This window comes from Miniopterus schreibersii, assembly GCF_964146895.1.
Source record: "Miniopterus schreibersii genome assembly, chromosome: X".
Lineage (NCBI taxonomy): Eukaryota > Metazoa > Chordata > Mammalia > Chiroptera > Miniopteridae > Miniopterus > Miniopterus schreibersii.
In genome coordinates, this window is record NC_138104.1 from 52,554,684 (window position 1) to 52,569,948 (window position 15,265).

General features: G+C 38.2%; 1 pseudogene across 1 annotated transcript in view; it reads right to left on the reverse strand.

Moving 5' to 3' along the window:
* The window catches only part of LOC308550957 (vascular endothelial growth factor receptor kdr-like), a 104,937-nt pseudogene that overhangs the window by 48,924 nt on the left and 40,748 nt on the right, over nucleotides 1-15,265 (reverse strand). Inside the window, exons 2-4 of the transcript in view lie at nucleotides 2,315-2,472; nucleotides 1,412-1,548; nucleotides 873-1,050 (exon numbers count right to left, since the gene is read on the reverse strand). The product of the transcript in view is annotated as a vascular endothelial growth factor receptor kdr-like (transcript). The remainder of the gene's footprint in view (nucleotides 1-872; nucleotides 1,051-1,411; nucleotides 1,549-2,314; nucleotides 2,473-15,265) is intronic.

Genomic DNA, 15,265 nt, shown 5'->3' on the forward strand with positions numbered 1-15,265 from the left:
CTATATGGAGCCCAGAAGCTTAGAGAACTAAAGTAGGTTACCTTATAAACTAGGATGTAGAAGGTTGAATTGAGCTTAAGTGGTTAAATTTTTTACTACAGAATAAACTCAAACTGTGTGTGTTTGTATTTTTAAGCATTTGTGTGTGGATAGATATTAGTATTTCTGGCTTAGGGTTTTTATGTATGCATGCAAATATTAGGTATGTTTATATAACTGTGCTAGGATGAATATGGGTATTAATGTGTTTGTGTGAGCATGTGTTAGTATATGTATGTGTGTATATGTACATATGTATATGTGTGTTTGTAAAAAATGAACACTAGGTAATCAAGTTAAGCTTAATTCTTTTTGCTAGGAAATCTATGGTCACATTGATTTCAGAGAAACAAGCTAGAAGCACCCTCCAACATTATATTATGATGAAGCAAAAAATGATGATGATAATAGATGAGAAAAATGAAGCTCAAGGAGGTGCAGCAAGTTATTCAAGATCACACAGAAAACTGGCAAAGAAGATAGAAGATTCAAGAATCTAGTTTTTATATGGTCCAGAATACTGATGAGCTACTTCACCCTAAGTTCCTAAAACATACATCTGTAACTAGCCAACAGAATGTAAAATCATGTAAGTTAAATCACCAGGCTCCCCAGTGTACAATCCCCATGCCAGAGTGAAAGAACAGAAAAGGACTGCATTACATTTGCTAGCCTTTCTGATTTAAGCACCAGAGCATTGGGACTGTAAGCCTTAGAGACCATAATACTGGAGAAAAAAATGAAGATATGTCTGAGCGATTCCTTATATATAATGGGAAGGAAGTAGGCAGGCCAGTCCTCAGGGAAGAGTCAAGAATAAAAGTATTATGTACAGTACATTACAATGGTGATGTTGGCTTGCAGGCCAGTATTGTTGTCTTCCCTGCAAATGTACAAACCCTTGTCTTCCATAGTTGCATTCCAAATGGCCAAGTTACTATAGCTCTTGTACACGGGGGATTCTTGGTATAATTTTCTTTTAATTTCATAACACCTGACTGTTGTCTTTGACTGTGAGGTGAGAAAGAAAATAGAGAATAATTTTAGTTGAGATTATTGAGCAATCTTCGGTACATAACTTGTCACAGCTCAACAGGAAGCAAAAGAAAATCACTATGAAGAGCTTACACTTTTCCTGCACTTCTATTACATTACATATGTAACTACTGAACCATGATATGGTCCAAAATGAAATGCAAGTCCCCCACAAGAATGGCTTCCTTTAAATGTGGAAGCTGCTTATTATTCAACTTTGTTGATGTGCTTAGCACTTTGTTTGGTTCTTGACCAGAAGCAGGAACTGAGTGGGAATGGCAGGAAGAGAGGATGTGGGCAGATTTGTGAAAATTTAGAGCAGGGACACTGTCCTTACATCTTGCCAATTGAATACCCAGTTCAGTTTGATTCATCCATTGAATGTGGTCTCGACAACACATTGCAGGAAAAGGGTGTCTCCTATTAGAAGTCTCTGGTAGTTGTATCTGATGGAGATATTTTCTCTCTTGGTTTCTGAAAAATATAACAGGTGGCATGATAATACTGACAAAGAAGGCAAGAGACAAAAATCTGGATTATGGACTACTTCTTAGAATTCTAAGTTTCTCATTCCCTTTCTTAGATGGAAATGTAGACTCAAAACCAAACCAGAAGGTTCCAGGAGTCAGAAACCACAAGATTTTATATAAACTCTATCAAGAGGCTTGGTGGTGGTGGCAAGGCTTATCTTTCTAGTTTTTGAGGTTTTTCTGTAAAAAGGATTCTGCAGTCCTGTTTAGGAAATCATATACCCAGTTTAATAAATTCTCCATCAGGAAGCTTTTCCTCCTACTAATCTAAAGCCATTAAGCCCTTCTGTGGCTAATTTTGCTACATTTCTGAATTCTCTGAGTAAAGGGTCTTCCCTGAGTTAGAAGCCCATCTTCACTTTTATACAAGGGCAGCAGTGATTTAACTTCCAAGACGTCTATTATTTAGCCACAATATGCACCATCATTTCAAAAGCTTTCCATGGATAAACTTAGACACTCACAAACCATTGATTTTTATGGATCAGTTGATCAGGCAACTGAAAATAGTCAAAGAGAATAAAGTAGCAGAAGTTAGTCTGGGCTTTTTCTACTGAGATATATCCAGTTCTTAAAATAAAAGCTTAGAATCACTAGTTATTAAATAATATGGAAGAGATTGTAGCTGAAGTAAGGTTTATACAAATAGGAAGTGATTACCAGGAGCAGCAGGCTCTCATTTTCTAATCTAAAAATACAAGATCACATACCCAGAGGCTGTGGGAGATAGAATGACCTGTGTGTTTTCCCATTAACTTCGGCAATGCACTGGAGCATGCTGCTGTAGAAGTGATAAGAGTTGGGTCACAATGAAGCCTTTCCTAGGATTCCAGTTTTTGCTTACATAGGTAAATGTGGCAGGGTGTAACTATGGGAAGGAAAGGAGGACATAGGAAGACATAAATGTAAAGTTCTGGCCTGTCATCAGTATCATGACCAAACAATCTGCTTTGAAGCTACAGAGAAGAGTAGCTTGCCCTCCCCCTCTCCCATCCCAACTTCCTTGGAACTGAGTGCACTGGATAACTTTGTTTTCTTCTCAGAGATTAGCACAGTGCTGGGCTCAGAGTAGATACTCAACAAACAATAATTTTAATAATAAATACTTACGCAGCACTTACTATATGCCAAGCACTGTATTTAGCTTGTTTAATGTTTACAACAACCCTATGAGGTAGGTATTAATATTACTCTCATTTTATAAATGAAGTTCATAGGCGACACCTTGCTCAACTGATTGCTTATTATTGGATTGAATATCAAGGCTTAGATCTCTTCTATTGGAGATACTTAGAGCCAAAAAGGCTATGCTAAGATTCTTCGGGTGTTCTTTTTAAGATATGTGAGAGAACCGCAGCTGTCAGGTTCCCAGGTTCCACATGTGCTCATCAGGGTCCCTGATATTTACTAATACTCTGTCACTGTAGGTGGCTCTTTCTGCCTCAGGTAAGGACATATGAAAAAGACTTTAAGGAACTTAGTGATCCACATGAAGTCCATTTGTAGCTAGTGCTTTCATTCATTTAATCAAACATTTAATATTTAATAGTATCTATTCTGTGCTAGACACTAGGGGTCCAGCTGCAAACAGCACAGACTGAGGGCTTACTCTCAGTTAGTGTGTTTCTGAATAGATCTGGATTACTAAATCTTCTCTTGATTGATATAAAAGTAATACCAATTGTGAACATTTTTCAAAAATATTGGAGAAAATGAAGAAAAAATAATAATAATGACCTATAACCCAGAAATAGCCACTAGGAAGAATAAAACATATTAATTTACAGTACTTTTTCTATGTATGTATACATTGTTACATAGCTGTACTTACAAAATATATACAATTTATCCTGTTTTTGTTCTACTTTACTTTTTATCATTAGCATGTTCTCACATTATTAAAAACTTCATAAAAAATTTTAATAGCAGTATTATATTGGTTATTCTATTATTTATTTAACCATTCTTTTATTGTTAAATAGTTACATTATAATAATTTTTGTTTTGTTATTGAAACAATGTGGCAATGAATATCTTTATGTTTAAATCTTTGCTTATTCACTGGACAAGATCCTTAGATGCATAATTACTGGATCAAAGTGTGCCAACATTTTCCAGACACTTAATATATTTTGCCAAAGTCCATCACAGCAATAATATACTAATTTATATCCACTGGTGTATGAGAATGGACCCTATGTTTTAAGGAGGATCTTTATAAATTGAAGCATGGTCAGAGGAAGATGATAAGAACTATGAAGGTTCTGGAAGCCTTGTAATATAAGAAATAGTTTAAAAAACAGGACATTTTTACCCTAACAAAAGAGAACACTTGAAGATAGAAAGTGATAGGTGGAGTTAATGATTGGTTGGGGGTGGGGTGGCTCTTTTCCTTGTATTTGCTGATCTCTTACTTGGGAACTTTTGTGTATAACAGAGGGTAAAATGGGGATCAAAAAGTGGAAATGACAGTGATGCATATTTTAGCTCAATCAGATGGCGACTTCTCTGTTACTGAAAGTATTGAAACAAGAGCTGAATGACTATTTGTCCAAGATGCTATAAAATAATTTTTGTATGAGGTGGGAAATTAGACTCCAAGGTCTCTTCTAACACTGAGGTTTTATCTCCTTTTGACTCATAGTTCAGTTATCTTATTCTTATCAAACAAAATCTACTCAGAGCCTTCTTATTTTTTTCTTTAACTTTTAAATTTATTGTTATTGACACTATTACAGATGTCCCCATTTCCTCCTCCCCCTTGCTCGCCTCCACCCAGCCTCTGCCCCCCTTCCCTCTGGCCATCATCATACTGTTGTCTGTGTCTATGGGTTATGCATATATGTTCTTTGGCTAATCCCTTCATCTTCTTTAATCCAGTCCCCCCCTCCCCAATGCCTCCCCTCTGAAAACTGTCAGTCTGTTCCACGTATCTATGCCTCTGTTTCTATTTTGTTCATCAGTTTATTTTGTTCATTAGATTCTACATATAAGTGAGATCATATGGTATTTGTCTTTCTCTGACTGGCTTATTTCACTTAGCGTAATAAACTCCAGGTTTTAAAAAATATATCTTTATTGATTTCAGAGAGAGAAGAAGGGGGAGGAAGAAAGAGATAGAAACATCAATGATGATAGAGTCATTGATCAGCTGCCTCCTGGAAACCCTACCTGGGCATCTGCCTTTACCAGGAATCGAACTTCGGTCTCCTGGATCCTAGGTTGATGCTCAACTGCTAAGCCAAGCCCTGCCAGGCAAACTCCAGGTTTTTAACCTCAGGATGAGGTCATCATCTTTTGTCTAATAACACAAAATCTAAGGTTGAGGCCTGGGGGAGAATGCAGGGTTGAAGGGATCAAAGAGGAAAATAAGGGTACACCTGTAATATTTTCAACAATGAAGATACTTTTTTAAAAAACAAACAAACAAAAAAACTTGCGGTTGAAAGTTTATCAGATTTCTTTTTAGTTTCATGTTTTTCAGCTTCTTAAGTAATAACTATTGAATTAAGGCATTTAAAATCATTTTTCAAAAATCACTTCACCAGAATCTTTGTTGGGTCCTTTTGAGAAGCGCTTACATCATTAGTAGTTTCACCATAGCGTAAATGTACTTAACTACCAAACACTAAAGTCCCCAGAGAATCTTATTATTAAAAAACAATAGCATAAAATAAAGAACACAAATGACATATGGGATAAATTACAAAAGGCTGAGAAAGTAACAGTACCCAATAATCAGGAGAATCAAAACACCTTGAGTTTATTGCATGCTTATGCAGAAATTCAGTGTCACAGAAATTCATAGTAACAGTGGCATACTAAAATATTCCACAATCTGATTGCAGAGTTGAAATAAATACTCTCTGTTTTAATCATTTTTCCATTTTACCAACTAAAGCCTCAGTCCCAAGAAAGCAACTCATTCATTTAATTAATCCTATAGATTAACGGTTCTTAATAAAGGGCAGGAGGGGGATTTGGATCCCCAGGGGACATTTTGCAATGTTTGGAAACATTTTTGGTTGTCACAACTTGGGGGTGGGGGTTGCCACTGGCATCTAGTGGGTAGAGGCCAGGGATGCTGTTAAGCATCTCCCAATGCACAGGATAGCCCCCACCCTACAACAAAGAAGCATCTGACACCACATGTCAATAGTACCAAGTTAAAAAAACTCTGCTATTAGATTCCTCCTCCAAAATCTCTGTTATGCCCTTCTTCTTCCCATCCATTCTAAATTAGATTTTCTTTATATTAGACACTTCATTATCCATATTACACAATTGCTCAGAATAAGAACCTTCCCTTATTTTTGTCTCTACCCTTTCTTACTAACCAGCCCTGACATCCCTCTCACCATAAACATGTCCTTTAACTATGTAGTTTGTATGAGAGCTGCAATTTTCATACAAATCCTTCCTCTTTAGCCACAGTGATTGGTCTAGAAGTGGGCATCAGATTTTAGGTAGGGCAATCAAAACTCTTCCCTGTGATTATTTTTTAATTTTGGGTCAGAAAGGGAATGCCTCTCGGTTCTTCTCTGGCAATAAAGACTTAATGCACTGTAAATAACCACATCTTCCTTGTGAAAGAAGCAGGTATGTGGTAATCAATAGAAGAGCTGTTAATGAACACATGGCCCTGGGGTTTAGCTATACTCTTCCTTTTGAAATACACTTTCCATTTTACCTAAGCCAATTCTAATGTGTTAGGTTTGAATGGATTTCTGTCACTTTCAACCAATATTCCTGGCTATTCCTTCATGTTTTCATGCCTCTGTTTGTGTTCTTTGCCCAATTATCCACCTAAGGTGTTTCTAGTTATTTATCAGGACTCAGCTTGTCACCAGTTTAGCTCCTTAGAAAAGACTGACTCAGGAAAGTAGTCTCTCCTCTGCATTCCCACTGTGTCCAGTACATACAGATACCTAACAGAGCATTTAGACAAACCAACAAATTATTAATAATAGTATGAAGTCTTCTTCCAACACACACACACACACACACACACACACACACACACACACGGATACCATACTACTTGGAAGTCAGGAATTGAACCCTGAGAACATCAATTGTGGATATTAAATGAGATAATGCAAGTAAAGCTCTCAGCAGAGTACATGGCACTGGTAATGGCCTGTAGTGGGCTGAAGTGTGACCACCCCCCCAAAAAAGCCATATCTACCCAGACTTGTGAGTGAGATGTTACTTATAAAAGGAACATTTGCAGATATAATTAGCTTAAGGATCTTGAGATGAGATCATCCTGGATTAGTCTAGACCTTAAGTCCAATGATATGTGTCCTTATAAAAGACAGAACAAGAGAAGACATATATAGAGACAGAAGGGAGAAAGCCATGTAAAGACAGAGGCAGAGACCAGTGTTATGAAGCATCAAGCCACAGAATGCATGGAGCCACCAGACACTGGAAGAGGCAACGAAGGATTCTCTTATAGAGCCTTCAGCAGGAACATGTTCCTGCCAACACTTTGATTTCAGACTTCTGGTTTCCAGACCTATGAGAGAATATATAACTATAGTTTTAAGCCACTCACTTTGTGGTAATTTTATGGTAACTTGTTATTACTATATTTGGGAAGTGCTTGGCGCAGAGAAGACTTGGTAAATGTGTTGGACTGAAGCAAATTATATTGAATTTGATCTCAGAATGAGTTTCGTTTTCCATCTTCATGAAGTTGGTTTTAGTTACTGTTACCTTTGGGTAAGCTCCCTTGAATATATTGTTGGCTTGCTTTTAACTAAAGTTCACTTCTACTGAAGCTACACTTTAGGAAAAGGGGCACACTTCTCTCTCCTCCATCTGTTGAGTGTCACTGAAATCCAGTGATGAGACTTAAACACAAGAAAGGGAATACAAACACATATGTGGGTCTTGTCAGGGCAGTACAGGAAGTAGGATATACACAGACTAGAAGTCCAATGCCAGTCCTAATGATCGTGATTATATAGTACTTTCACCTATACAACTTAACTGCATTTTACAAGGCATAATCCACATTCAGGTTCCTAACTGGTTAAGGATCATTATCCAACCTGAACTCTAGGTTTCCTCCTTCTTAGTCCAAAACTGTTCTTTTTCTGTGGGTTTAAGGAAACTGGCCTGATTCTAGACACCAGCTCAAGAGCTATTTACAGTGTGATAAAAACCCTCTTATATCCTCTTCAGGGGCACCCTTTTAATCCACTTCTCAGATCACAGTTTCCAAGCTTCAGGATGAAAATGGTGTCTAAGTGTTGAGGTAAGGTCTTCAGCTAATAGCTCTTTCAAGGGCATAAGTAAGTTAAATTTTTTTTCAGAATACAATGAGATAATAAAGAAGCTAACCTGAACTGTGGAAAATGTTGGCAATTAGAAAAGGAAATGGGATATTATGGGTTGGTGTCTTTGAATCCCCTTTTAGTGAAAGGGTTAGATTTCTGGATACCATGAGATTGCCTACTCTAATTAAAGCAGCTAAGGCCTTAGGAAAAAGTAAATCCCTATTATGCATCTACTCTCATACCCTGACATGTCCTTTAGAGGTAAACTGGTGCCTAGTGGGGTTCAATTTTAGAAAAAAGATGTTTGAAATCAGACAGCTCAGTCCCTTCCCCACCTAGTGCTTCATTTTAACAAAAGAAAGAGACACAATGATTCCATGCCCCACCAGAGGGTAGCCTGTGAAAGAGAAAAAAAAGGTCTGGTGGTGGGTAGGCCAGGACACCTTCCCTGCTACTAGGCAGAGGAAGGATAAGGCGGCCAGCCAAGCACATAAATTATATAGCAGACTGCATCCTCTCTGCTCCACGCATCCCTGCACACCATTGCTTCTTTCTGGACCAAATTCCAAAGACAAGGAGCTACTTTCTTTTTCCTTTAGAAAGAGCCAGTAGAATGTCTTAAGGAAGAGTAAGAGCTGGTGACTCAGTGGAGAGAGAATGACAGCATGGCCCTGAGGACTGCTCCTCTGAGCATATAATGAGCTTTCAAACAACCTCAGAGGTAGCTAAGTCTGGAAAAAGAAGAGTTTACCAATCAGGATAATGTGGTCTTCAAGGAGAGTCCAATGGACTCCAAGGTCTTGTGGAATTTGTTAGAGGTTAAATTCTGTTCATGGCTTTTGCACATTCCTATGCCACATCAGTTGTTGCTACTAGACACAATTCCCTGGCTGACCCATCTCTCAGCTTTCATAACTGCAATGACAGAAGACACTGGGAAAATGCTAACACTCTCTCTGTGGAGAGAAAGTGAAATGACCTTTGCCTGCTGCTATAGGAGGTTCGTAGCTTTTCCCTAACAAGAAAATGAGAAAGGGCTTGAGTGCAGAGGAACAGTGCATTCAGGAGAGGAGCAGAAGTAGCCTTCCACCTTGAAGAAGGCCACAAGGATAATAGCTGGAACACTTGACAGGGAATCTGAACACCTGATTTTTACTTTTGACTATGACACTTAATGAAATATAGATCATAAGCAAGTTCTTCCTTTTATCTAAGCCTAAGATCTCGCATATATAAAATGGAAATAATAAATAAGCTCTATCCACTTTACAGAGTAGTTTGTGCGCAGCTTAAAAGAGGTGATATACATGAACCATTTTAAAATTTGTAGTAATGTTATGGATGCTGAAGGCTTTGGTAGATGTGAAGGTGATTTACAAGGGACATATGTTACTCCATTCATCACCAAGATTGATTTAACTAATCAAGATAGATGGGTGGGTTTACCCTCCCTCTCTTCTCCTTGTTTATTTCTCTGAAAACTATCCACCATTTTCTCTCTATTTATGAAAATCAATCACTCTGGCCTCAGAGCTCTAGACATGGTCAACATTTAGATAGTCCAAATGAGTTCTTATAAAACAGTTAAGCATCAGTTGTCTTTGCCCCTAGTTTTTAAAAACTTCTTGTGGTGACACTGGTCCAAGGTAAAATGGTACTATGTCTGCTTCTATATGCTGCTCCAAAGAGGCAGGCACGACACAGCTGGAGCAAGTACCAGAAATGAGACTGAAATACTCTCCCTTACTCTCTTAATATTTCATAATCTAGATAACAGCAAGTCCTCTATTGCACAATACATTAAAAAGATTATACACTGTGACCAAGTAAGATATATTCTGAGGATGCAAGTTTGGTACCATATTCACAAATCAATAAATGTGATCTATTGCATAAACAAAATGAAGGATAAAAATCACATGATCATATCAATAGATGCAGAAAAAGCATTTTGCAATATCCAGCACCCATTTATGATAAAAAACTCTCAGCAAGTGGGAGTAGAGGGCTCATACTTAAACATAATAAAGGCCATATACGAAAAACCTACAGCCAACATCATATTCAATGGGGAAAATTAAAATCGTTTCCCTTAAGATCAGCTACATGACAGGGATGTCCACTTTCATCACTAGTACTGGATGTCTTAGCCACAGTGATCTGACAAAAACAAGAAATAAAAGGCATCCAAATGAAGTATAGCACTCCCATTTCAGCCTTTACAACTGCTACTTTGAAGATAAGCAAGAGCAACAAAATTTGGTAAACAATGACCTCTTCCCCTCCCCTGGCTCTTTGTAAACTTTGTCAAAGGCTTTTGCCTATAAAAATTCCAGGGAGTAAATTCCAGGGAATAGTTAATCAAGAAAGTTAATTAATGCTTATCTTAGCTTCTGTCTGCCACTTCACTAGTCCCTCACCTGCCCCCCTTAGCCAAACAGAATGTGGTTTTTGCCTTTATATTCTCTCTGTGAAGACTGTTCAGGACTGCGAGTCTGTTTAAGGCATGAGCCCCCTCGTAGCCACTGGCTGAATAAATTCCAAAAGCTCAACTGGGTCTCTGTGTGAATTAATCTTGTGAAAACTGGGTATAACACAAATTAGGAAGGTAGAAGTAAAACTGTCATTAGTCTCAGATGACATGATATTGTAAGTAAGAAACCTTAAAGACTACACCAAAAAACTCTTAGTTTTAATAAATAAATTCTGCAAATTGGGAAGATACAAAATTAATATCCAGAAATCAGTCCCAGTTTTATACACAAATAATTAAATCTCAGAAAGAGAAACTAAAAATACAATCCCATTTACCATTGCAACAACAACAACAAAATAAGGCACCTAGGAATAAACTTAAACAACGAAGTAAAGAACCTGTAATCAGAAAACTATAGGACATTGAAAAAATACATAGAGGAAGGCAGAGAGAAGATGAAGCATATACTATATTCATGGATGGGAAGAATTAACATCATTAATAAGTCTATACTGCCCAAAGCAATGTACAGATTCAACACAATTCCAACTAAGATACTAATGGCATATTTCACAGATCTAAAAGAAATATTCCAAAAATGTATATGGATCCAAAAAAGACCCTGAATAGCTGCAGCACACTTGAGAAAGAAGAAAAAAGTTGAAGCCCAGCCAAGAGTGGCTCAGGGGTTAAGCGTAGGCTTAGGATCCAAGCGATTGGGGTTTGATTCCCCATCAGGGCCCATGCCCGGGTTGTGGGCTCAATCCCCAGTCAGGGGCGTGCAAGAGGCAGCCGATCAATGACTCTCTCATCATTGATGTTTCTCTTTCTCTCTCTCTCTCTCTCTCTCTCTCCTTTCCTCTCTCTTAAATCAATAAAGATATATTTTTTAAAAATGAGAATTTAAAAAAAAAAAGAACAAAGTTGGAAGGATCACAGTACTGGATATCAAACTATACTATAAAGCCATTGTAATCAAAACAGCCTGGTACTGGCACAAGAACAGGCATACAGATGAATAAAACAGAATAGAGAGCCCATAAATCAAGCCAAGCCTTTATGGTCAATTAATATTTGACAAAGGAGGAAAGACAGTCAAGGGAGTAAAGACAGTCTCTTCAATAAATAATATTGGGAAAATTGCACAGGTACATGCAAATAAATGCAACTAGACCACCAACTTACACCATACAAAAGAATAAATGACTTAAATGTAAGTCTCAAAACCATAAAAATCCTAGAAGACAACATAGGCAGTACAGTCTCAGACATCTCGCATAGAATTATAGCTGATACATTTCACAGGAAAAGGAAAACAAAGGAAAAAATAAACAAATGGGACTACATCAAACTAAAAAGCTCCCTCACAGCAAAAGAAACTATCAACAAAATGAAAAAAGAACTCACTTTATGGAAGAACATAATTGCCAGTTATACTTCCAACAAGGGGTTAATTTCCAAAATATATAAAGAACTCACACAACTCAACACCAGGAAGAGACACAATCCCATTAAAAAATAGGCAAAGGACCTGAACAAACACTTCTCCAAAAGGATCTATAGGTGGCCAAGGGCCATATGAAAAAATGCTCAACTTCACTAGACATCAAAGAGATGCAAATTAAAACTACAATGAGGTATCACCTCACACCTGCCTGAATGGCTACCATCAATAAAGCAACAAACAGCAAATGCTTTCAAGGATGTGGAGGAAATGAAACCTTAGTACACTGCTGATGGGTATGCAAAGTGGTGCAGCCACTCTGGTAAACAATATGGAGTTTCCTCAAAACATTAAAAATGTAACTACCTTTTGACCCAGTGATTCCAATTATGGGAATATATCCTAAGAATTCTGAAACAAAACAATAAAGAATATATGCACCCTTATATTGATAGCAGCATTATTTACAATAGCCAAGATTTGGAAACAGCCCAAGTGTCCATCAGTAGATGAGTGGATAAAAAAGCCCTAGTACATTTATACCATGGAATATTACGTGGCTATAAGAAAAAAGGAACTGTTACCCTTTGAGACAGCATAGATGGACTTGGAGATTATTATGCTAAGTGAAATAAGCCAGTCAGAGAATAACAAATATCACATGATCTCGCTCATATGTGGAATCTAATGAACAAAATAAACTGACGAACAAAATAGAACCAGAGGATGATACATGGAACAGACTGACAGGCCTGAGAGGGGAGTCAGGTGGGAGAGGACTGGAAGAGATGAACCAAAGAACATATATGTATATACGTATAGCCCATGGACATAGACAATAATATGTCCAAGGCCTGTGATGGGGGCTGAGTGGAGGAGGGCGACCAGATGGAAAACAGGGAACATCTGTGACAGTGTCAACAATAAAAAAAAAGAATATGGCATGCTTAGAAAAAGTAAGCCTTCAGTTGTGTATCTGGGAAATAATCCTAGTTGGCATATAATTCTACTACATCAGTTTTCTATCTTCTGTATCTGATATTAGTCCATTTCTAATTTTGTACTTGGTCATTACTCAAGATGTTCTTGCAAATACTTCCTAAATACAAAATACAGCACAAGACAGCTTACAAATTCCTCTATCATCTTCAATTTTTGTTGTTCTCTAATGTACCTTCATTCCTCAACTCTCCGTCTTTCTCTCTACAAGCTTTATTCTTCAGTAATTGTGGCTCTTTTAACTAGAGATCATACTTATAACTTTATTTATACTCCTGCAATTCCCTTCAGCATCCAGCCACTTTGCTATCTGCAGTCAAGAGATATTCCTGGCCTAAACTATAACTATTGGACTTTCCATGATATAATCTAAAACATATTATGTTCCATACCAAAACCTCTTCTCTTTCCCATGCCTTTTAATTACATCAGAAGACTCTCACTTACATAGGCTGCAAGTCTGCAACAGTTTTTGCTCCTTCTCTATAAGGTAGCAAAGAACATATAATAGTAACTTTTAAGTTTGCTTTTATCTGTTTCTCAGATTATGCTGCTACATCTATGTACAAATCAATTTGTCAATATTTGAATCCAGGAAATTCCAAGACAGCAGCGGCTTGAGTGGAAGCTCCACTGACACTCTCCCAGGACCAAACTGGAATTACAACTAAAATACAGAAAAACCATTTTAAATAATCAATTTCAACTGAAGACTATCAGGAGAGCGCCCTCATAGCCAAGAACGTAAAGAGGAGACCACATAGAGACTGGTAAGAAATGCGGAGTAGCGAGAGGGCTGGGGGGGGGGGGGGGTTTACCACAGGCAGCTGAAGATCCAGAGGGATATCTCAGCTGTGGAGGGTTCCCACTGAGAACTTTGGAGTCTACACCCCAAGCTGGGCTCCCCATCCCAGAGCACCAGAACTGAAAAAGATGTTCACATAATATCTGGCTGTGAAAAGCATTGGGGTTTCTGTTTACCGTGGAGGGACAGCTGGAAATACAGGCACCCTCTTGAAGGGCGAGCGTACAAACTTCTGTGTGCAGCCACTCACCTTGGGCTCCAGCAAAGAGAAAGCAGAGTGGACTAAAGCTATGTGAAGAGAATTCAGGGGTACAGGCTTGGGGGAGTAGAGCTCAGGGGGCAGCCATCTGGATTCCTGTGCTGAGTCACTCCCCCATACGGCAGAGAACATCTTTCTCAGGCTGACATTTACCTTCCAAGCAGCTTTTGCCTTGGGGGGAAGCAAATGCCTCACCCTGCTAGAAAACCTCTCCCCCCAATCTGTGGAGTGTCTATAACCAGAGAGAGGCTCCTTAAGAGACTGATAATAATCAGTCGACCCACAATGTGGACTTTCTACAGCCTGAGGCTAATTAAGAGTCTGAATAACAGTATCTGGGTACTTTGAGTCTTTGCCTGATCTGCTTCTGAACCCAGGTCTGGGTAAAGCAAACCTTGGTGCACATCTTGGTCCTATCCAAGCACACCCAGCCCCAGCAGAGGAAACCACATACTGTAGAATGCAGAAACAAACTGGGTACTCAAGGCCAGTCACAAACAGCGTCTGACATTGGCCTGCACCAGAGACCATCCAAAAGACTGGGAGTCCTAGCAGATATAATTAATACATAGAAACAAATCAAAACAGGCAGCCAAAATGGGGAGACAAAAAAACAAGACCCAAATAAAAGAACAAAAGAATTCTCCAGAAGAAGAGCTAAATGAAATGGAGATAAGCAATAGCAATCTATCAGATATAGACTTCAGAATACTGATCATAAGGATGCTCAACAGCATGAGAAAAGAAATGGAAACTATGAAGGAAATTAAGAATGACATAGAAATAAAAAATACATTGGAAGGAATAAGCAACAGATTAGAGGAGGCTGAGGATCGGATCAGCGAATTAGAAGACAGGATAAAAAAAAAAAATCAATCAGAGCACCAAGAAGAAAAAGAAAAGAAAAAATGAAAAAAACAAGACAGCAGTTTAAGGGAGCTGTGGAACAACATGAAACCTAAAAATATTCGCATCATAAGAGTGCCAGAACAGGTAGAAAGTAAGCAAGAGTTAAAGAACCTGTTTGAAGAAATAATGGCTGAAAATTTCCCTAACCTGGTGAAGGAAAATGTCACACAAATGCAGGAAGCACAGAGAGTCCCAAGTAAGAAGAACCCAAAGAGGCTCATGCCCAGACACATCATAATTAAAATACCCAAAATTAAAGACAAAGAGACAATCTTAAAGGCAGCAAGACAAAAGTGATTTGTTACCTACAAAGTATCTCCCATAAGGCTGTCAGATGATTTCTCATCAGAAACTCTACAGGCCAGAAGGCAATGGCATGAAGTATTCAAGGTAATGCAAAGCAAGGATCTGAAACAAAGACTACTCTATCCAGAAAGGCTATCATTCAAAATAGATGGTGAAATAAAGAGCTTCCCAGACAA